Source organism: Lethenteron reissneri, chromosome 58 (genome assembly GCF_015708825.2).
Source record: "Lethenteron reissneri isolate LAM-NWPU_2019-01 chromosome 58, ASM1570882v1, whole genome shotgun sequence".
Classification (NCBI taxonomy): Eukaryota; Metazoa; Chordata; class Hyperoartia; order Petromyzontiformes; family Petromyzontidae; genus Lethenteron; species Lethenteron reissneri.
Genome location: NC_083836.1, coordinates 6,494,710 through 6,517,921, shown reverse-complemented (window position 1 = coordinate 6,517,921; position 23,212 = coordinate 6,494,710). Strand labels below are relative to the sequence as shown.

General features: G+C 45.7%; 1 non-coding gene across 1 annotated transcript; it reads right to left on the bottom strand.

The window, feature by feature from the left end:
- Positions 1-17,771: 17,771 nt before the first annotated feature.
- On the bottom strand, positions 17,772-17,893 carry LOC133357646 (U6atac minor spliceosomal RNA). The gene has a single exon (XR_009756986.1). It is a non-coding gene; the product is annotated as a U6atac minor spliceosomal RNA (small nuclear RNA).
- Positions 17,894-23,212: the final 5,319 nt, after the last annotated feature.

The following is a 23,212-nucleotide window of genomic DNA, read 5'->3' as shown; positions in this document are numbered from 1 at the left end:
CATTGCTTTAGAAGTGGCATTTATTTGTGCTGGGCTCTGCCGGCTCGCTAGGACAATTCCTTCCCCCCCCCCATCCCCGCCCCACCTTGTGCGTCTGTTTTTATTTTTTGTCATTGTGCATCGTCCGGAGTGGCTCTGCGGCACAAGACAAGCGGACTCCGCTTGGGTGCCGGATCGACCGAGCGTGAATCTCCACGAATTTCACCGCGACTCACGAAAAGCATGGACCACGCGCGGGCGAATCTCCGATCGGCGATTTCGTCGGCGCGTACGCTTTTTATGGCGTGAGCGCGCGCAGACGACATGAAGCACAGACAACCAATTTCGGACGGTGACATTAGTGGGTGGGATTTTTTTGTTGTCTTTTAAATAGTTTTTTTTTTTTATCGCACCTCAACACGAGACCGATACAAGCCACCCTCCACCTCCACCCCCTATCCCTGGTCACCAGACGAAGGGGGCAACAGAAATTCCGCGAATGGCCAGCCAGAATTTAACAAGTAGGAGGCCTTCACGACCAATATCATCCATAATAGAGTTTTTTGTTGTTGTGTGGGGTTAGATCGCGTAAATAGCTGTCTGTCGCCTGATGCAGCTAGTTGTAATTACTGGCGAAACGTCGTACTCAGATTGTGAATGTTGTGGCTTTGCTCTCCAACACACCGGTTAGTGCTGTACTAGTGACGAATTGGCACATTCTGTTTACGTGACAAACCTCACTAATTGGCTGCGTCGGGTGGTGGCGGGCTTACAGACACATTGATATAGCCAGCCCGAGTTGGGACGCGACACATTTGCCCAACGCTGGTGGTCAGTGGGGCCGAGGGGGGGGGGGGACTTGGCTCACTGCCCCACCCAGCCACGTGGGGCACCACGTGGTGGGACATGGAGGGTTTACATGGGCAGGGGAAACGGGTTTAAAGGTGACGACAATTAACATCCCGAGATAAATAAAGGGGGAGGGGGGGAACGGGTGGGGTTGTTTTTTTCAAGAAATTGTTCTTGCGTGTGTTTGTTTATTCCTCACCCGCACCTTCCATTAGCATGGTGGGCTACGTACGGCGCAGACAAAGTTCAACATGCAGACATACAAACGTGCACTGCGCGCAGCGTACATTTCCAGAGGGCCAAGCAGACGGCACTCATTTTTCACTTGTCTGCTGTGCCGTTCACTTGAACTTTGAGTCTCAGCGGGGGTAGCTCTGTTCCCTTACACTGCGTGTCGGTCGCTCCCCAGAGCTCGCCAGCCACCTGGCATGTCAATGTGCTGAAGTCAAATGTGATGGGCGAATAAGGCGCACAAGCGGGAGATGGTATCTTTCTGCAACACTGTGTATGTGGCTGCATGCACTGGTGTGTTCATTCTAAACTAAATTTTTTTTTTATTTAACCAGATAAGGCCCACACTGAGATACATATATATATTTTTTTCAGAAGAGACCTGACCACAAATGATAGCACAGCGAAGTGGCTTATCACGTGAAAATTAGTAGCAGCTAAATACTCCAAACGAATGTTGATTCTAAATGTGGAGAGTTGGAAAAAACGGAGGGACGTGTAGAAAATCCTGTTGACCACGGGGAGAAAATGCTAATTCCAAATATACAGGCATCAGGGTCGGCATTAAACCCACGACATATATACCAGGCGAGGACATTAAGATCTTGCCACCATTGGGGACACGATGGAGGATAGGTGGCTGTGAAATTGGGGCATTTTGCTGGCACCGTGGAATTTCTGCATTCGAATAGAGGAAATCGCCTGTTATTAATCCAGTCGATGGTCTCAATCTGATCACCCACACCAATGGCTGAACAAGAAGCACCTAACACATTAAACTTGGGTATTCACTCACTTTGGGGGAGAAAAAAGCAAGCTATCAAAATAAAGCCGTGTATTACTTGTTTTGCCACTAACTTCTGTATGGCAGGGTATTTTATGAAGGCCAATATCCCTTATGGGATAAGAGAAAGAAAAGGTCACTCAGAAGTACTTCTCTGATATCAACTTTCATGGAACATTTTCAAAACTTGAGGTGATGGCTCTGTGACAATACCAAATAGGCAATTCGGGTCCAATTAATATAGAAATTGCATTCAATCTTTTGCAGAATTCAACTATTTATTATATTACGAAGGATGCCTGTAATTCATTATGTTAAAATCTAGAAAAAAAAGCTAGATTACTGCTCAAAGTACTCAGCCACAAACTGCCTATTACTTTGATAATGTTTATAACAATGTACACAGCCATCTGTAACTGCTCTGCTGGACGAAGGTTCCCCAATGTAATGTCAGTTGTGGGGTTGTTTGACCAAACTTGCCTGCACTGGCAAGTTTGGGTTCGTGACAAGGGAGGCCCTGGACCAGTTCAAATATTTCGATTTAAAGCTTTCGTGACTGCAGGGATTCATCTTCTTGGTTCTTTCGGTAAAGTCACGTAGAATGGAAATAATAAAATAATAAAAATAAAACATAATAAAATAATTCTCACGATGTTTCGGCCACAACGCAAGCAGCCGTCCTCAGGTGAAGACCAGCGTCTCCCCGACAGAATACGGTATTATTTCCATTCTACGTGACTTTACCGAAAGAACCAAGAAGACAGTTCAAATATGTCTTAGGAACTCTACCTCGACTGCATCGTCATCATCATCATCATCGTAAAGATGATCATCAGAGCATAACCAACATGAGCAGCAAGAGTGGAAAGCCGTTAGCATTTATTGGCTATGCCAAATGCCTACCGACTTTGGCCCATTGCGACACAATTAGTCGCAGAATACGGTATTTTTTGTGCAGAATTGGCCGCTTGTGGATTGCAAAGCAACGGAATACGTGGCATTGCATGTGAAACATCACAATCCTGCCAAAAAAGGCAGAATGGTTGGAACTGCGATATAAATCTAGCAGCTTTTGACTTTACAAACGGTGTGTGTGTGATTTATTTCCACGGTCACTTGCGTGGTCACTGCGTAGCGCACTTTCAGATGCGCTTCTGTGGCCGTCTGGAACGCTCTTCCTTCCGATATTAGGAAGCCACTTGAGCTATGCACTTTAAAATCTAGATTGAAAACTCCTTTTTTTAGAACTGCCTTTTTGTGTTTAGTGTGTTGTCCTTCCCCCCTCACCTCCAATTAAAACGATTGGCTACTTACGATGCGAAATAAGTTCAACAGACAAAAATTCTACACCACACAATACAAACTACACGACACTATAGACTACAATACACTGCACACAGCACTATGCGCTACAATACACCACACCTATACACTACACTGCTTTACACTGCTATGCTAAATAGATAAATAATTTCTTTAGATCTGCTGTTTTGTGTTAAATTTGTTCACTTTGCCCAGCACCTCCTACACACGGTGTGAAAGAAGTTCAAGAACATACAACATGCGTGCTCTCTGGGAACGCCACCGCGTGTTTCTGTACACATGGGGCACAGTGGCCTGGACACACACCGTGACACAGTGGGTGCGTTTTTTTTATTTAAATAATGGAAATAGACTCCCGTGGAGAGAAGGAATCACCTCATTCAAAACTGCATTTAAAATAAATTTAATTTACATACTCGGTGGGAACCTGCAAAACGCGAGTGTCTGCGCCCAGCGGGAGAAGAGACGCTCATCTTTTGATTGAAGAAAAAAAAGTTTCTCATCAAATGGCCAAAAGACGTATGGGTCGCAAAGCACTGATCTCTTGCTACGCCGCTTTAATCCAGCTACAAAGACCGCGCCTTGCATTTTTTATTATCAGTTATCGGCTCAATTAGCTTCAATTTTTGTTGAGAAATGAACAAGAAGGAACTCGGATGGTGCCATGTGGTTAATGGTTAGCAAGCTCGCTGGACTTGCAATCTAGCGGTCACCAGCTCGGCTTCATCTCTCAGCGTGGCGCTTGAAACGGTGGGACAAGTTTCATAATTCACCCACCACCACTGTCCACCCAGAAGTACAATACATACAAATGCATGTATGTTGAAGTTCTTTCGCACCGTACGTAGCCAACCATGCTCATCGGAGGTGCAGGGGAAGGACAACAGACTAAACACAAAAATCAGTTCTAAAGAAATTCGTTTCCAATCTAGATTGAAAAGTGCAGAGCTCCAGTGGTTTTCTAATATTGGAAGGAGGAATATTCCAGACAGCCGCATAATCGCATCTGAAAGCATGCGATGCAGTGGCCATCGTTGTTCGATGGCTAGCCAAACGCCATAGTTAGTTGATCGGCAGGTTGCTCGTCACGGGGTAACACGTGGGTAGTCCTGCCTCTTCTAAGACGTCTGGTCGGTGTGGAATAGTAGACAAATGCGCCCTTGGAGGGGCTCTCTAAACCTCCATGAAAGTGGAAGCCCTTCTGCTGGCAGTGGCGTGAGCAGGCAATTGCAGTGCTGCTCTTTAACCTCTTAACAACAATCTGTCTGCTGCAACCACAGTGTACTGACTACTGAACCCTGTTCACGTTGTCAACCATTAACGTTTATTTATTTATTTTTGCAGCCGCAGAATATATCATGGGCGTCATGGTAGCGATATGTTAACTCATTCGCCTGATATGCAGGATGTCATAGGTTCGATCACGACCCCGACGCCTGTATATTTGGAGTTTGCATGCTCTCCCCGTGGTCGCGTGGATATTTCTCCAGATCCTCCGGTTTTTCCCCTACACATTTCCATAAATGCGCTTAGATTATTTGCCTGCTGCTCTACATTTCCACATGATGATAAGCCACTTTGTCAAACTATCATTTGTGATAGCATGTCTGTCACCCTTGTTGTTTTTCTCTCGGCCTCACCCATGCCAGGCAAAGTGAAAAATCTATTTGTGGGGATGCATCATTGTGCGTAAACCACCTGTTTAAAAAAAAGGATGAAAAACACGTGGGTCCCCAGGACATATTCATCTGAGGGTGACCGCTCTATTAATAATGAGTCGTGTAAGTTAGATGGAAACATGTAACAAAGTAAAATGGAATTACAGCTGCTATCAAGCGACACATCCGCAGCACTATCTGTTCAAAGCCTTCCACTGTGTTTTATTGAATTGGTCTCCAGCGCAAAAAAAAATCATCACTCGAGGTCCATTTTGAAAAAAAATACATTTTTGTGGAGGGAGCTGGTAGGAACGTTGGGTTGCTCGGTCAATGGCCAGGGTCAACGGCGGCGTGGTGTATTCCGCAAATATGCCCAACTGTGAGGGCGGGCACAAGCCGGCGTGAGTAGGTTAAACGTTGAGTTTTATAAGGGCACCACGGGGTGACCAGCCCCTCCCCACCTAGCCCCACTCCTCCCACCCCCACCCAGCCCCACTCACCCCACCCAGCCCCTCCCCACCCTCCCAACCCAACCCCTCCCCACCCTCCCCACCCAGCCCCTCCCCACACTCCCCTCCCCACCCAGCCCCACCCTCCCCACCCAGCCCCTCCCCACACTCCCATCCCCACCCAGCCCCACCCTCCCCACCCAGCCCCTCCCCACACTCCCCTCCCCACCCAGCCCCTCCCTGCACGACGGACGGACGGACACAATAATCCCCTGTGCGCTGGTGGAACCAGTGGTAAAAGCCAACTCTGATTAACCTTCATGCAACAAACTACACGTTTGCTCAAAACCATAACCAGTTCACAGGGAACATGTCTGTATTCGGTTAAAAAAGATAAAGGTGCGGCCTGGCAATTGCTCACTCATGCCACTGCCAGTGTAAGGGGCTCCAGAATCACACATAATCCATGGAGCTGTTTTTCTCAGATGTGCATCTCTCTAGAACTCCATTAGAGGGAGATCCAGAGAGGCCTCTCTAGAGGGTAAATACCCTCTTCTACAGTACACTCGCCATAAATATTGGAAGAGATGGGATGGTTCCCATTGCACCCCATCACATGTGACGTGCCTTTGGACCGCGGTTTATCCATTGTTATATTGCTGGTTGGACCGAAGTGTGCGAACCCGGCGACACGAGTTCGATTCCCGCTCACGGTCAACGCCAGTGAAGATTGTTTGACTCAGCCTCAAATGAGTTGCAGTGTGTAAACATCGCCACTCGGGAGACTAAGGTGGTCTCGGTATGGTGCTGGCCACCCACCTCCTCGTGTGCTTTGCCGGCCTTCACAGGTGCTACTCGCTCACAGCATTTGCCCCAGCATTTGACAGCCGTCTGTTTAAGGCTAAACGGGGGATGGGGGATATTCGTCTTTGTGTGAAAATGCTCTAATTGTCCGGAATGATGAAGTCACTGGAAATACTGACTCATGTGCTGTCTAATTAGAGCAGGTCAATTGCAGGTGCGAGTATTGCCCATTACTCGTATCGTAAAGTGCTCTGGCCGCGGATTGGTCTCGAGAATTAAATTATCTCATCCGTGTTTCTCCCTCTTTCTCAGTTCCCTTCGTCCTGTCCGCAAGTCCTCGTTGAACAGCATCTCGGCACCGTCAATTTTACTCCTCTCCCGCTTAGCTTCTGAGAAGTCGGGTACATTGCCCAGGTGATTTGGCCATTGAGTTTACGTTGAGGAAGACAAGCTTTCCTGACGCCTTTCACCGTATTGGTTTTCAGTTGTAAAAAAAAAAACTCTCGTATCTATATATATAAAATCGTGAATGTCTGTCTGTCCGTCTGTGTGTGTGTGTGTGGATTTCGGACCATACGCACTTTCATTGGACGCCGGTTGCCCCTGGCAACGGCTAGCGACGCCTTCGCCGCTTTCATTGGACCTGGCAACGGCTAGCGACGCCTTCGCCAAGGGCTGCAGTTTCATTGAACGGCGGTTGCCCCTGCCAACGGCTAGCCACGCCTTCGCCACTTTCATAGGCTCCGTAAATAATTAAATAATAGCCATTACACAGTGTTGTTGGAGCGCTGAGGGGGGGGGGGGGGAGGCACGCCACCCGTACCCTGCCTCTGCCGGGTGGACAATTTTGGCGAGGCCGCAGGCTCTGCACGCTACTAGGCCTCGACACCCACCACGCCACTCTGAGGTAAATTCATCACCCCCACCACAATTTGTGCAATTAATATTACTTTTAAACCCAACGCGCCAACAATCGATTACTTAAATGTTCACTGTACAAATAGTCATTAAGCTGGGTCAGCGTACTACCAGTCTATCATGTAGACTGTAGCCTGCTTATTAAGCTCGGTGAGCGTACTGCCACTCTATCATGTACACTCTAGCCTGCTTATGAAGCTGACTGCGTGTACTGGCAGTCTATAATGTGGACTGTTGCCTGGTTATTATAATCGATTCTTTATATGTTCTTTGTACAAATAGTCATTAAGCTGGTTGAGCGACCCCAGTTCGATTCCAACTCACGCCCACCACCGCTGACGATTATTTGAAACGGACCTGGCCCTCCCCTAGGTCCACTCAGCCTCAAACGCGTAACTGCTGTCGTGTGTGAACATCGTCACTGGGGAGACAAAGGCGGCCGGGCATCGTGGATCCAAGTCCCGGGCGAAGCCGGGTCATGTGTATGTGTTTATGTGTATGTCTGTGTGTCTGTATGTATGTGTGTTATGTGTCTGTCTGTGTGTCTGCATGTATGTGTGTGTATTGTGTATGTGTTTGTATGTGTTTGTGTGTTTACGCTCGCATTACACAAATGTGTTGCAGGTCTAAGGCGTTCCTTGCGCAGCATTGCCGCTTTAATATTTCAGTCGTTTACTGCCGTACGCACCCTGAAAGTCGTGTGTGTCTGCAGCAAGCGCGTGTATGTGTACCTATGGACGCGCGCGCGTGTGTTGTGTAGGGGGAACGGTAGTGTAGTGCTTAGCGTGCTGCCTGTGTCTGTGTGTCTGTGTGTGTGTGTCTGTGTGTGTGTCTGTGTGTGTCTGTGTGTGTGCGTGTGTGGTGTGTGGGGAGCGGTAGTGTAGTGGTTAGCGTGCTGTCTGTGTGTGTGTGTGTCTCTGTCTGTGTGTGTCTGCGTGTGTCTGTGTGTGTGTCTGTGCGTGTGTGGTGTGTGAGGAGCGGTGGGTGTAGTGCTTAACGCTACGCTGCGCTACCAACCCGGCGAACCCAGTTCCATTCCCGCTCACGGCCACCACCGGTGACGATTATTTGAACCTCCCCTAGGTCAACTCTGCCTCAAACGAGTAACTGCTGTAGCGTATTAACATCGCCACTGGGGAGACAAAGGCGGCCGGCCGTGGTGGATACAAGTCCCGGGCGAAGCCGGGTAGTACAGCTAGTAATGCTAATAAATACATGGGTTTGATGGAACAAAGCAAGTTGTACTTACATGCCCGTACTTAATTTGTGTTTCGATGATTTACCTTCTAACTAAAAATTGTCCACGTCTCGCACCCCCAGAAAGGGCATCTCACACCCTCAGGAAGTCCGTGCACCCCAGGTTAAGAACCACTTATCTAACGTGTGAAAATGCACTCATTTCGAAGGCAATTATCTGCACGTGTTATTAATTAGGCAAATTGAAGAAGAAAAAAAACACTCTAAATTAAGTGTGACACTGGGATGGACTAATCTTGATTTGCAGCTTTCGTGGCTGCAGGAATCCATACTCTTTGGTTCTTTCGGTAAAGTCACATAGATAGCAAAATATTAATGGATTACGACGTTTCGATCACCACACAAGCAACCACTCCCACCTGAAGACGGTTGCTTGCGTGGCGATCGAAACGTCGTGATCTATTATTATTTTTCTACCTACGTGACTTTACCAAAATAACCAAAGAGTATGGGATGAACTGTTTATATATATTAAAAAAAAATCTGTCTACAGCAATGATAATAAAAATAATTTAATTTTTGAACTAACCCACGTGAGTGATGAATTTGAGGTTGTGGCCCGTACTTTTCCCAGTGAATACCAATGGGGAGGCCGTGAATCTCAACACCATCAAGCTTGTTCGGTGATGCAGCCCTGTGCCATTGGCTCGTGAAACTCAGAGCTGCTGGCGACTTTGGGTCATGGTTTATATGCAACGGACATGATGAGATTGATATTTGTTTTACTAAACTTCACCACACTGGTCAATGCTGCGGTTGGTGAAGATGTCTCGCGGTCAAAACAAAAACTCAATGCGTTTTTGCCACGTGGCCAAACCTCATTGGTAGTTTTCCTGCAGTGATAATGACAATTACTTAAATATTAAACACAACAATAAAATTATAAGATGAGCTACACTGATGAGCAATTAATTGTCTAAAAGCTCGACCCCGGCAGAGATGGAGCGATGAGATTAACTCATGCGCAGGAGTGACCAGGATTGCAGCCTCGCAAAATCCCATGGGTGCTGGTGATAACGTGTGGTGCATCTTCATCCAGTAGTAGAGATAAAATATCTGATTATGATGGAGAAACGGTAATCGGGATTATTTTGGAATCTCAAATATTTATTTTCACTACATGCATTGCAGCTCCAATTGTTGCCCCAATAAAAAGTAAAACGTTTTAAATTGGCTGCTAGATTTCTCTAAAACACCCAGTAAAAACAGAGCAGGTCAGTGTAGTCATTACCACTGGGGATTCTTGGAAAAAAGCATTGATCATAGCTGGCAAGTGGAGACACTGAAAATGACGCTTCACACCTGCCAAATTTCTGCGGAGGAGGCTGATAAGTTAGAAGTTCGGGAGATGTCCTACTTGCAAATGGTTCCCAGTCGTTATCACTTATAATACAGATCTGCAAAGTTCTCCCACACAAGCCACCCTCTCCCCCCGCCTGCCCTCCCCCTCCCCACTTTGGAGTTCAATCTATATATATAAAATCGTGAATCTGTCTGTCTGTCTGTGTGTCTGTGTGTCTCTGGAACATACGCACTTTCATTGGACGGCGGTTGCCCCTGGCAACGGCTAGCGACGCCTTCGCCGCTTTCATTGGACCTGGCAACGGCTAGCGACGCCTTCGCCAAGGGCTGCAGTTTCATTGGACGGCGGTTGCCCCTGCCAACCGCTAGCCACGCCTTCGCCACTTTCATAAGCTCCGTAATTAATTAAATAATAGCCATTACACAGTGTTGTTGGCGCGCTAGGGGGGGGGGGGGAAGGCACGCCACCCGTACCCTGCCTCTGCCGGGTGGACAATTTTAGGCGAGGCCGCAGGCTTTGCACGCTACTAGGCCCCGACACCCACCACGCCACTCTGAGGTAAATTCATCAAAGTTTGCTTATGAAGCTGAGTGGGTGTACTGGCACTCTATAATGTAGACTGTAGCCTGGTTATTATAATCGATTCTTTAAATGTTTTTTGTACAAATAGTCATTAAGCTGCTTTAGCGTACTGCCCGTCTATTATGTAGACTGCTGCCTGCTTATTCAGCTGGCTGGGTGTACTGCCAGTCTATCATGTACACATTAGCCTGGTTAGGAAGTAAAGTTAGTCAATTTGTAACACGTACGCTTTCGCAAACATTATTCATAAACAACGTTATTGCGTTTAGATCGCCTTATTTATTAAGGTGTTGTCACCCTTATCCACCACCCGACACGCCCAATCTGCACAAAATTGTCACGTTCATAAAAGACTAAAACTTGACTGCTTTAGCCCACCGGTGTGTTCAAACGGAAAACCACAACAATTACCATTTCTCATGAAAAAACTACTGTATAATTATGTTTAAACCCCACGCGCCAATAATGGATTTGTTTAAATGTTCACTCAACAAATACTCATTAAGCTGGCTGAGCGTACTGCCACTCTAGAATGTACAGTGTAGCCTGGTTATATTTCTGGGTGGCTGCACTGACAGTCTATCATGTACACATTAGCCTGCTTCTTAAGTAAAGTGAGTCTTTTTGTAACACGTACGCTTTCGCAACCATTCTTCAAAAATAACTTTATTGCCTTTCGCTCGCCTTAATTATTAATGTGTTGTAACCCTCCACCACCCCACACGGCCAATCAGTCAAAAAGTGTCCCGTTGATAAAACACTCATAAGTCTCTGCTTTGGCCCACCGGTGTGTACAAGCATAAAACCACAACAATTCCCATTTCAGAGTACGTCCTTTCGCTGATGCTGGATGCAATTACCAGCCAAATGTCCTACTGTTCAGTTGTCTGTCCATCTGTGTACGATCACTTGCGAGGGATTTGCCGGGAGGCACGTCCCGTGCCCCGCGATGGGAATACGCATGTCACTGTGTATGTGTTTGTGTGTATGTATGTGTGTTTGTGTGTATGTGTGTGTCTGCGTGTATGTATGTGTGTATGTGTGTGTCTGCAGCAAGCACGTGTATGTGTACCTATGGACGTGCACGCGTGTGTTGTGTAGGGGGAACGGTAGTGTAGTGGTTAGCGTGCTGTCTGTGTCTGTGTGTGTGTGTCTGTGTGTGTGTGTCTGTGTGTGTGTCTGTGTGTGTGCGTGTGTGGTGTGTGGGGAGCGGTAGTGTAGTGGTTAGCGTGCTGTCTGTGTGTCTGTGTGTGTGTCTGTCTGTGTGTGTCTGCGTGTGTCTGTGTGTGTGTCTGTGTGTGTGTCTGTGCGTGTGTGGTGTGTGAGGAGCGGTGGGTGTAGTGCTTAACGCTACGCTGCGCTACCAACCCGGCGAACCCAGTTCGATTCCCGCTCACGGCCACCACCGGTGACGATTATTTGAACCTCCCCTAGGTCGACTCTGCCTCAAACGAGTAACTGCTGTGGCGTATTAACATCGCCACTGGGGAGACAAAGGCGGCCGGCCGTGGTGGATACAAGTCCCGGGCGAAGCCGGGTAGTACAGCTAGTCATAACATAAAATCTAGCTACTGACTCATTCACTGAGCCTACTATTTGTGCACTCCTGTGTTTTGAAAGTTTACTTGGCAGCAGCATAATCGGAATTCATGTCTCCTTGCAAACACTAACGTGACAGATACCACCTTAACACATAGAGGACTGCAGAAATATGGGCGATCGTTGGCGCCAGCTCATCGCCAACTCATTGCGTGGACATTGCCTTCCCGCTCGTCTGTGTTTCCTCGTGACTCTGAGTCGTTCGCTCTCTCTCTCTACGCGAGTAAGCGAATATCGTGTAGTGCATTACAAAGTATTATTATTATCCTTGTTGAAGTGGAGCAAAATGTCTGTTCATTTCTCAATCCGCTTGTCACGGCAGCATGCTGAGTAGTGGCGGTCAAGACCTCCCTTTCTCTGGGGACAGACTCCAGCACCACTACACTATGCACAGACTCTAGCTATTCCTGGGTAATTCCCAGGCGTTTCCAGGCCAGCCGATCGACGTCGTGCCGCCAGCTGCGTGTCCTGGGGCCGGCCCCGGGGTCTTCGCCCAGTGGGACGTTGCTGCCCAATAGAGTTCCAGGGGGAGTCTACCGGGGGGCATCCTTACAAGGTGTCCGAACCACCTCAACCTGCCTCCTCTCGATCGGGAAGAGCAGCGGCTCGACTCTGAGGGTCTCCCGAATTACCGAGTTCCTCACCCGATCACGGAGAGCGAGCCCGGCAAACCCTGCAGAGAAACCTCATTTGGGCCCCTTGTACACGCGATTTCATCCTTTCGGTCATTACTTAAAGCTCATGACCATAGGTGACCATGGGTGGGAATGTAGATCGACCTACCACGGAACGGTGCAATGCCCGCAACACTGCGGACGCTGCACCGATATGCCGGCAAACATGGCGCCGTCCTGTGGGGCCACCATCCACAGGACAAAGGGGACGGGGCGGGTGAAATGCCAGTATGACAGCGACAGGGATGGTCTCAGACGGACTGGATGGTGCTGATGGAGCAAAAATGCAAAAATCAAAAACACCCCCTAATTTTTGTCCAAAATGTCGTGCGAGCTGTCTTCAGGCCATTTAAGAAAACGTAGGGGAGGCGTCCGGACACGCGGGAACACCCACAGCGGCTGGACACCTGTGAAAAAAAATACCCATAAAAACAAAGTTTTTCACTATAAATCCTTTATATGCGTGGCGGTTAGAGTCATCTCGTCCTCTGGCTTGAGATGGCTGCCACCTATGGGTCAGATGATTGCCTGCCACCATTAAGCAATTGGTAATTAAATATAATTTTTTTTTTCCTAAAAGTGTGAAATTTTGGAAAAAAAATTTTTCACGAAAATAAATTGTCACGCACAACGAGTCTGTGTGGAAAATGTCAGCTCGATTAGATCACGGGAAGTGGGTTCAAAAACGACCGAAAGATTTGCACGGTCGTAAGCGCGCAAGCAAGCAAGCAAGTGAACTTAATATAAAGGATTTAATAAAGAGCTTGATAGCTCATAGAATTCCTTCCAGTATACATAAATATTCTGATTCTGGCTGCGCCTTTTGGCTGTTCACGCTCCACAGTCGGAGCTTCACGTGGCCTTTTTTGCTCGAAGATCCAAGCTCCCCAATACAATCATCTGGCCGTGATTGTATTGCCGCACGCGCGAACACACACACACACGCGGGTGAGCTTAGTCTTCCAATCGAGCGATGTACGCTGTTACATCAAAGTCCGGAAAATGGCATCCTCACGTGCTGTCAATGTAAAATAAAAGGTTAAGGTGCAGGCCCTGTAATATCTTGATCGTGCAACTGCTGGTTGGAAGGGTTTCCAGTAGAGGGGGGCCTTAAGAGAGGCCCCTTCTAGAGGATTGCTTTTGCTTGCTCTTAGGGGCCGTCCATAAATGAGGTCACGCCCTTTTGGATTAGGTTTTTTACCCCCCCCCCCTCTCCCGTTACACGACGTCACAAAAAGTCAGACCCCCCTCAAATATGACGTCACAAAGCTCTGCTCTCCCCCCCCCCCCTCCCCCCGAAACCATATTTCCATTTTGAAAATAAAACATGCTTCAAATCGCTTTAAACTATTGTCATTGTAGTGTGTATCAAATGTGGCGCTGCATTCTGATGTTGTAGGAGTGTTGCCATAACAATTCTATACTTACATTTTGGGATGTGACGTCACATTTCTCAACCCCCCCTCCCTCGTCACACATCGTCACAAATGTCTGACCCCCTCCCCCCCCCCTATGTGCGTGACGTCATTTATGGACGGCCCCACCACACGCCACGCGACTGTGCTTTACCCAGCTGGGTGGACGGATACAGGTGGGGGGGAGGGGTGGGGGGGCTTAAGACAAATGCCCATTGTTTCACCTGCCATGCCGGGCGATCGAAGCGGACCCCCTCTTTATTTTCATTGTACTTGCCTCCATCAATCCTCGGCAACTTTGTTTCCGTGGGCGAGAAACCCTCGCCCAGTGCAAACTCTAATTCAGACGTGTTTATATATATACATCATCGTCGCGCAAAAAGCTTTTCAACAATGACTGCTTAAGCGTAATCACAAACAGTGAGCGACCGTGTTTTGTTGAATGCGCATGAGACTATAGGTAAAACATTTCATTTCAATATTTTAATTATCACATTTCAACCACCATTCTAAACACACATTTTGCGCCGTTAAATACAAGTGGCAGTCTTTAATGGCGAGCGTGGAAGTTGTCCAAAATGGGGAATGGCTTATTGTTCAGCGATAAAAAAAAAAATACCCTGAGTAATTGCCGTTACGTGGGAGCCAAGCAAAAAAATTCTAAAATTTTTGAAGTTAATGGACTGAAGAGAGATACTGCTGGCTTGCCAAAGTGGTGTGTCCCCAATTGTTTCGTTGTCCACGTGCACTGCTTTCGAGCGCTTGAGTCACGGTGACAGCGCATAGGAAAGGGAGAGAGTGTTGGGGGTGGGGAGGGGGAGACCACACGGTCTTCTGTCATCATCAGCAGCGTCATTTTACATCATCATCATCATCAGCACTGGTCTATACACAGCTGGATTAAGGCCTCCGCCAAACCGCCGCCAGCTCTCACGAACCTGCGATGTATTAAGGGGCCGTCCATAAATGACGTCACCCACCTAGGAGCGGGGGGAGGGGGTCAGACATTTGTGACGATGTGTGACGAGGGGGGGGGGGTTGAGAAATGTGACGTCACGTCAAAATGCGCAACTTTAAATAAATATAGACAACACGTTCTACTTAATTAAATACACGTTTAAATAAATGTTTTCTCCTACAACATCAGAGTGCAGCGACACATTAAATACGCACTGCAATGACAATAGTTTAAAGCGATTTGAAGCAGAGCTTGTGACGCCATATTTTAGGGGTGGTCTGACTTTTTGTGACGCTGTGTTACGGGGGGGGGGGGGGGTCAAAAATCGTCCAGAATAGCGTGACGTCATTTATGGACGGCCCCTAATCCGCCTAAGCACCCGTACTTCATCATGCCCGTCAGTGCAGTCCTGGTGAATGTACTTATGTATGTTGAACTTCTCTCACACCGTACGTAGCCAACTGTGCTAATCGGAGCTGCGGGGGAAGCACAGCAAACTAAATACAAAAAGCACGTCTAAACAAGTGAGCTGTCAACCTAGATTATTTAAAAGTGCATAGCTCCAATGGATTCCCAATATCGGAAGGAAGAGCATTCCAGACGGCCGGAGTAGCACATCAAAAGCGCACAATGCCGTGACCATCTCTGTACAATGGTTAGCCACGAGATGTGAGGGGAAGTGAAGAACAACAATGGATACAATAATTGGTTTTACCCTTTCTCGCAATACAACAGGTGTTAAGATGTTAAAACACCAAGCTGAAATAGTTTTGCAAGGAATCATGTATGCATTACCCACATATACTTGTGGTGAACTTGCAAGCAAAACACATGCTCTGGTAGTACATGCATTGTCTTTGAAACTGATTGGTTCACACCAGAGACAGCTTTCGTTAGAGCCTAGTCTCAAACAGTGTTAGACCAGAGGACGCCAAATGGCGAACAGCACAAAGACAATGCCACTATCAGGACATTGATAGCTCGGAGTGAGTAGCTACATCATGGGACCTCCCTTGCCATTACCAAAATATAAGAAGAGGTTCTACCCTTTCTGGAAATAAAATAAAAAATGTTAAGCTGTTAACACGCCTTTTGGCGTCCTCTGGTCTAACACTGTTTGAGACTAGGCTCTAAAGAAAGTTGCCTCTGGTATGGACCAATCAGTTACAAAGACAATGCATCAAATACTGCCAGAGCACCTTTTTTGCTTGCAAGTTCACCACAAGTTTACATGACTAATGCAGACATGATTGCTTGCAAAAGGTATCTGTTTGTTGTTTAAACATTTTAGCACATGTTTTATTGCCAGTAACGGTAAAACCTATTCTTATAACTTGATACTGGCAAGGGAGGTCCCATGATGAAACAACAAGAGATGTCACTCCCCTGCCCTCTACTGCTCACTATGCCCACTGCACCTGTTTCTTGCACATGATGGTCACCCATCAACAAGCACTATCCAGGCTCACTTCTGTTGAGATTTTTAGATCTCACGAGATCAGGTGCATCTCGAGTGATTTGGTCATAGGCTCCATGTATTCCCAGATAAGGTTCACCCAGACTCAGGACTCTATTTTTACAGGGCCCTGCATTCAGTCTGTTCGGCCAATTCCTCTTAATGAGTGTTTTACGTGCAGCCTGGAAACATTTGAACAAAAAAAACCCACGCCTACGATGAGATAGTGATGAAAAATATCTGCACACTGGATGAATGCAGAGAAATTCAATAACGTTTTCTGGACTGTCATCTCCTAGCCACCTTGCAACCGAAGGAGTTCAGGAGCTTCAACAGCAACAATAGAGTCTCTGTTGATCCACCAAATTCTCTCTACTACAACGCGCTCGATCACAGGTGGGAGAGATCCATTTCCAGGTGGCATCACAACCATTCACTCCGTCTCACTCGCATCTCCAATGAGCGCGGTTGGCTACGTACGATGCAAAATAAGTTCGACAAACATACATATATGATAGTGGTGGTGATGATGTTGATGGTCGTAATATTGAGGAGGTACCTGCATGATGATGATGTGTGGTATGTTGACGTTAATGGTGGTGATGGGGGTGACGTGGCCGTCTGGAACGCTCTTCCTTCCGATATTAGGAAACCACTGGAACTATGGACTTTTAAATCTGGATGAAAAACGAATTTCATTAAAACGTAATGTTTGGTTTTATTTTTCAATTTAAAGCTTTCGTGACTGCAGGGATGTTTGGTATTTAGTTTGCAGACCTTTCACCGAACCTCTGATTAGCACGGTTGTCTACACATACGGTGCGAAAGAAGTTCCACATCCATGTAGAGATACACACATTCGTGGAACCAAACTATAACCGCTTTCCAAGCCATAGGAAAAAGAAGGCAGGTGTGGTTTTACGCATTGTTCTGCTGCGTGGATGTGCGCTGCTGTACTGCATATATTTCGATATCTAGTATTGTTTCCAGGGCTGTACCGCGTGTGTGTGGTTTGTCGCGCAATGCCTGACGTTTCGTTTCACGTGCTCTGAAGAAGTTCCCAGACACACGGAGCATCATGTCGGGCACAATCCACAGTAATACAATTCTAAGGCACACATTGGAGAGCCACACGTATCTTTGTTTTCCACACTGTCAGTGTTATTTTATGAGTCAAGTCGAGTCAATGTTACTTATAATTACTTGGTTGTAGCCTTCATGGCTGAGACCTGCTATCCATGGTACTGCAGGAGGAATCTGATAAGGCTATGAAGCAATTTTTCACAGATGTCCAGTAGGGGTGGGTCAGTAAGTTACAACAACAACAGAATACAACAAAGGATACCAGAGTAAGATAGAGAAAAGTTAAGCAAGTCAATACAAAATAAATACATATAGATATAGCATGGAAGTTCAAATTTCACTGGTATATACAATTTTCATAGATTTGTCAAAATCAAATGTAGGTCTGGGAAAGGCAGCAAAACAAATATAATAACAATTCAAGGCAATACATTCTTTCGTTTACTTTGAAAAAACATAGTTTAATGCCACAAAGTAGGTGGCCATGCCTTAAAAATATTTTGTGCAAAGACCACAAGTGCATCTTCCGTTTTTATCAAGGTGGGTGCGAACCTCTCCTTTCATACAACACGTATGTATTATGCATGTTGAACTTCTTTCACACTGTACGTATCCAACCGTGCTCATCAGAAGTGAGGGGGTGGGGGTGAAGGACAAAAATTAAACACAAAAGCAGTTCTAAAGAAATGAGTTTTCAACCTAGATGATTTAAAAGTGTATATCTCCAGAGGCTTCTTGGTATTGGAAGGAAGAACGTTCCAGACGGCCGCAAAAAGCGCATTTGGAAGCGCGCGATGTGGTGACCGTTTTTGTTCGATGGTTATCCACAAGCTCCTGCGAGGAAAATCACAGTTTTCGTGATGGTTTATGCTCCTTGACGAGATCTGCAAATTATTGTGGTTAATTTGTGGCAACCACTTTTTGTATATTGAGTGCAAAAACAATTAAAGAAAATGTAAAATACGTTAGTAAAAGTGTTTTTGTATCCACCAATTATACACGGCCTTTATGATGCCGTTATTAAAGGTGAATCAGTTACTCTATCAACTCATTGTTTTGGGGTTGTTACGAATGCGAAAATGCACCATGAATGTAAAAGCCCCATTGTTGCCCCTTATTTTTTTAAGTGCCTCGGAACGTTCGGTTTGGCCCATCACGACCCACGGTACATCGTATGCAATCATAGGACTAAACATATAAAGGGGGGGGGGTGGTTGGGGTGGTTGGGGGGGGGGGGTTGAGGAGAGCATCAAAATTGCATTTCAATTGGAGCAGGCATATTTTGTCCGACGAACACACACCGCTGTTGTTTGAGAAATTAAATTCCCACAGTGATTTCCTCACCGACCAAACCCCGTAAGCAGCTATTCCGTTCGGTCATTTCTTCGGCAATACGGCACAAATGCGATGGAGCCAAAACCTTAGCTGTAGTTTATCAAATTACGTGCTCATGTATGCGCTCTTGGTCTGCACAAACCACCTCCCCAACATTTTATATATATATTGCTATGTTTATTTGACCCTCTGTGGCCCGAAGCCCAATTTCATGCTGTGAAACTATCTGGCAAATGTTCCCGGGCCTCAAGGCACATTTACGAGCGTTTGGTCTTCGCGGAAAGTGGTAGGTAGCCGGGTTCCTACAGGGTTTCAAGAGAACCCTGCTGTTTTTCATTAGGTTCTCGTTGAGATGTTTTGCTGATCTCTGCCCGTCTGCTACTCTGTAACTTTATCGCCTTGCTCTCCGAGGGTGTCCAAATCTGTATCTCAAAGCCACGGCTATTGTCCAATGTCCACTGGTATGTCAAAACGATTTGCCTGTTTCGGGTGCTTAAATGCGTTGACATTCAAAAGCACCTTGCATCACAGCTTATCTGAAGTGTACCATTGCCCCGCTGCTATTTAGCCAAGGGAACCCCAGTGACAACTGCCCCTGTGCAGCACGTGGTGTTTTCTATCAATATATATAAAAGTCACAATCGAGATTCATGCAGCACCACTCATCGCCCCCCCCCCCCCCCCCCACTGCAAAACACTTAGAAGAATTCTTATGAAAATATAAACTCGAGAATCAGTCAGGCGTAATAATGTAAGGGGTAAATCATATTAATAAAGCAACTGCCTGATCACGACCTCTCTCCAAATCTGCCATCAGCTATTTAAATATTTAAACAATAAACGATCAACTATTTGTATTTTACTATGAATTTCCACTGAGCTATATAGTTCTTTTAGGATATGGGCATTTGTAGCATCAGCCAAATTCTCTAAACGCATGTTTCTAAAATGTGGAGGGGAAAAACCGGAGGGCCCAGAGAAAAATCCACGCAACCAAGAGGCATCAGGGTCGATATCGATCCCACGATCTCCTGTATACCAGGCGAGGTAGTTAAGATCTCACGACCGTGGCAACCACGGGTTGGTGAAGATTTGCGACAAGGGGAATGTACCTCACACATTTGGGCCATGCAGTCACTTGGGAGGCACACATCACACATCCCAATCACGTGGTTTATCGCTAAAAATGATGGTGAGAAAAAATGTGAAATTCATTTTTAAAAAAGTTCGGGAGAATTGCGTTTGGTAAGGTTCCACATGGGTTTTTGGTTTTCTTTTAGTTTGTTCCATGAAGTATCAGACACTCTTCTATAACCGACACCAAGGCAATTAAATTAAAGGTGTGTGGGGCAAGCTTGCGAAACCTTGTAGTGTTAAAATGACTTATTCACAATCCACTTCATTGAAACGCAGCCACCATAAGCAGAAATCTTGGCATGGCACTGTGTACGAATCGGAGAATGTCGATGCTGAAAGAAAGTTGGATCATATAACTGGAAGGATCGGGTGATTCACTAAATGAAAAGCATGACATTGGCAGCGACGCTTTTGAAACTGTTTCAAGGCCTCATAAAAGTTAGAAATTTCACTTTCTCAGAGGTGTGATCTACAAGCCAGTGTAAGTGGGCACTGCATTGTGGGTATAAAGCAATGAATGGATTGCATGTTGAATTCCTAGTGAGTATTCTCATCATTAGTGTCAGCTTTAATTTACTGCATCCAGATACATGTTTCCTCCGCATTGTCCGTCAGCTATGCCTCACGGTCCTGCATTGCCACGATCCATCTCATCTCTCCATCTAGACGGTGATCGTGCAATGCAATTATTTTTTTTCCCATATAGAAAGTGCTTGTAATAATTGCTTCACAACTTTGAAAAGGCCTTGCTTTTTTAGAGCTTGGATGAGCTGCGTCAGTTTCCTCCAGTGTAAAATTTTATTTGCATAGTCGATGAAATCTGTGGATATAAGAGTCACCTCCGATTAGCACGGTTGGCTACGTAGCGTGCGAAAAAAGTTCAACATACGTACAGCCACATGAGTAATTTTTCGAATCGGTCTCGTCTCCGTTGTTTTTTACCCCAAATAATTGAGGCATTATTCCAGAATGAGGGTACTGCATATCATTTATCTATATATATATATCTTATAAGAAAAACTCCCGTCGTTTTAATGCCAAGAGCTGGTCCTGTTTATTTGAAAAATGCTCTTTGCACATAAGTTTTATTTTTCTTCAAAATTGCTGCGGGTATCTCTTTAAGACACACAGCGTTAACGTACTGAAGTGAAATAAAATAGATGAAATTTAATTCCCTCACAAAAATATATATAATAAAGTGTAATGAAGCTGCAAGTCTGGTGTGATAACCATTACACCGCGGGAACATCCCGATTTTGAAAATGATATGGATTTAAAAAGATAAAAGAAGATAAATGGATCACACTTAATTCATGCTATTCTTTTAATGTTGTATTGAAACAAAGAATAGACCAAGGGACGGATGTTGGCAGTGGCAAAAAAGCACAACAACAACAAAAACACCCCATGGTCAACCTAGTATCATAATCAGAATCTGTATTTATAGTGGAGGAATCCGATGAGATATAGAGCTCTTTTTCATAGACGTCCACTAGGGGCGGATAAGAACGTTACAACAACAAACAGTACATAAACATGATAGTAGTGCAAAGTACAAGAAAGGTAAAGAAATCACGCGAACATATACAAATGAAACGAAAACCATCCCATCCGAACAGGCAAAGCCCTCTGAAGTATTAAATGCCGCGACTCTAAGCTTAAATATACGCTCCAAGCCTGGGGTGTTTCATTCAGACGCTGTCTTCCCGACAGACCTGTTATTCACATGAGGACGGCTGCTTGCGTTGTGGCCGAAACGTCGTGAGAATTATTTTATTATGTTTTATTTTTATTATTTTATTATTTCCCTTCTACGTGACTTTACCGAAAGAACCAAGAAGATGAATCCCTGCAGTCACGAAAGCTTTAAATCGAAATTTAAGTATTAACTTGTTTTTCAGAAGCGACCTGGCCTCAAATGATCGCTCAACAAAGTGGCCCATCACTTGGACATTTATAGCACCATTAATAATTATCTAAATAATCTCAACGCATGTTTATAAATATGGAGGGAAAACCCAGAGGACTAAAAAAACCCACGTGACCACTGGGAGAACTTGCAAACTCCAAATATACAGCAGGCGCCAGAGTCGGGATCGAACCCCCGCACTCCTGCTTACCAGGCGAGGAAGATGACATCTCACCACCGTGGTGCCCCTTTAATAAATAAAGTATGTAAGTTTAAATTGCATCATCAATTCCGAAGCTTCGGAAAGGCAGTAAAACAACAGCAAAAACAGTCCCTGCCTCAAAACAGAAACACACATAATGGCCGAACATTTCGCTAAATTGCCTCTTTTTTATCAGAGCGGAGAGCAGACAGGTGAATAGATCTGTAGTTGGTGATAAAATAACGCTGCCATGGCCGTTTTAAAAACGTTCAGGTTGCAAATTAATCGTTTAAAATTTGGTAGGGGGCGGAGAAAACAACATCTAAGATCGATCAACGAAAATTTTCATTCGTCAATTTTAAACTTTTCAAGGCATCGCCGTGTAAGATGCCCAATAATCTTTTTTCACAGTTGGGAATTGATTTCATGACCCTGTTGCGGTGAGGCACAAGGTGTTACAACTGCGATGCCATACAACCCGCCACCCAATACCGGCAGACTTTCTAAAAAGTCGCAGCGTGATGTGGTCTCTGACATAGAGATGTCTCGTGCGAATTGTCACCTTAAATGAAGGAAACCAATGGCTGACTTGATAGTGTGAAAAACATTGTCATGGAGGAAGGTGCGGGCGGTGGGGGGGTGAAAGCAGCACTCTCCCCTTGACAAGTGCTTACCTAACGTAAGTTTGTATGCGAGCATATGTGACCATAATCCTGATGCATGCCTTCTTGGCTCATTCTGCCGTGTCACGGGAGAGACGTTACATTCGGTGTGTTTGTGCTCCTCGTGTCAATAATTGCTGTCGTGATTTTATCGTCGGCAACTCCGCTCGATAAAAGAGACTGCCACAAGTTGGTGATGCGACGGAAACACCGCAGCTCGTTTGAAAAGCATTCTGCAAGGCATAACGTTGCCGCTTTTGACGCACTTATATGAAGATAAATAATACGTTAATTAAAAAAAATGAATCCGATAGCTGAGAGGAGAAAAGAGCTTGTCATTTTGGATGACTGGACTTCTTTTTGGTATATGTTGAAGTAAACAAGAAAAAACAATATACTCAATATATTATTTCGGAATGGGTCAAGTACAGTTTTCAAGAAGCTGCGAAAGACAATGAATTAAGTGCATAAGAAGTTTGAGCAATATGATGCAACTGAGAGCATCTCATGCAAAGTTACGAGGTAAATATAATGAAGAGAGATAAATGGAAGGGATACCATGACTGATGACATCTTTGAGAAAGGACCTGGCACACAGAGAAGAGGTATGTGCTCCAGATTTTTCAGATAATAACAAAAAAACAT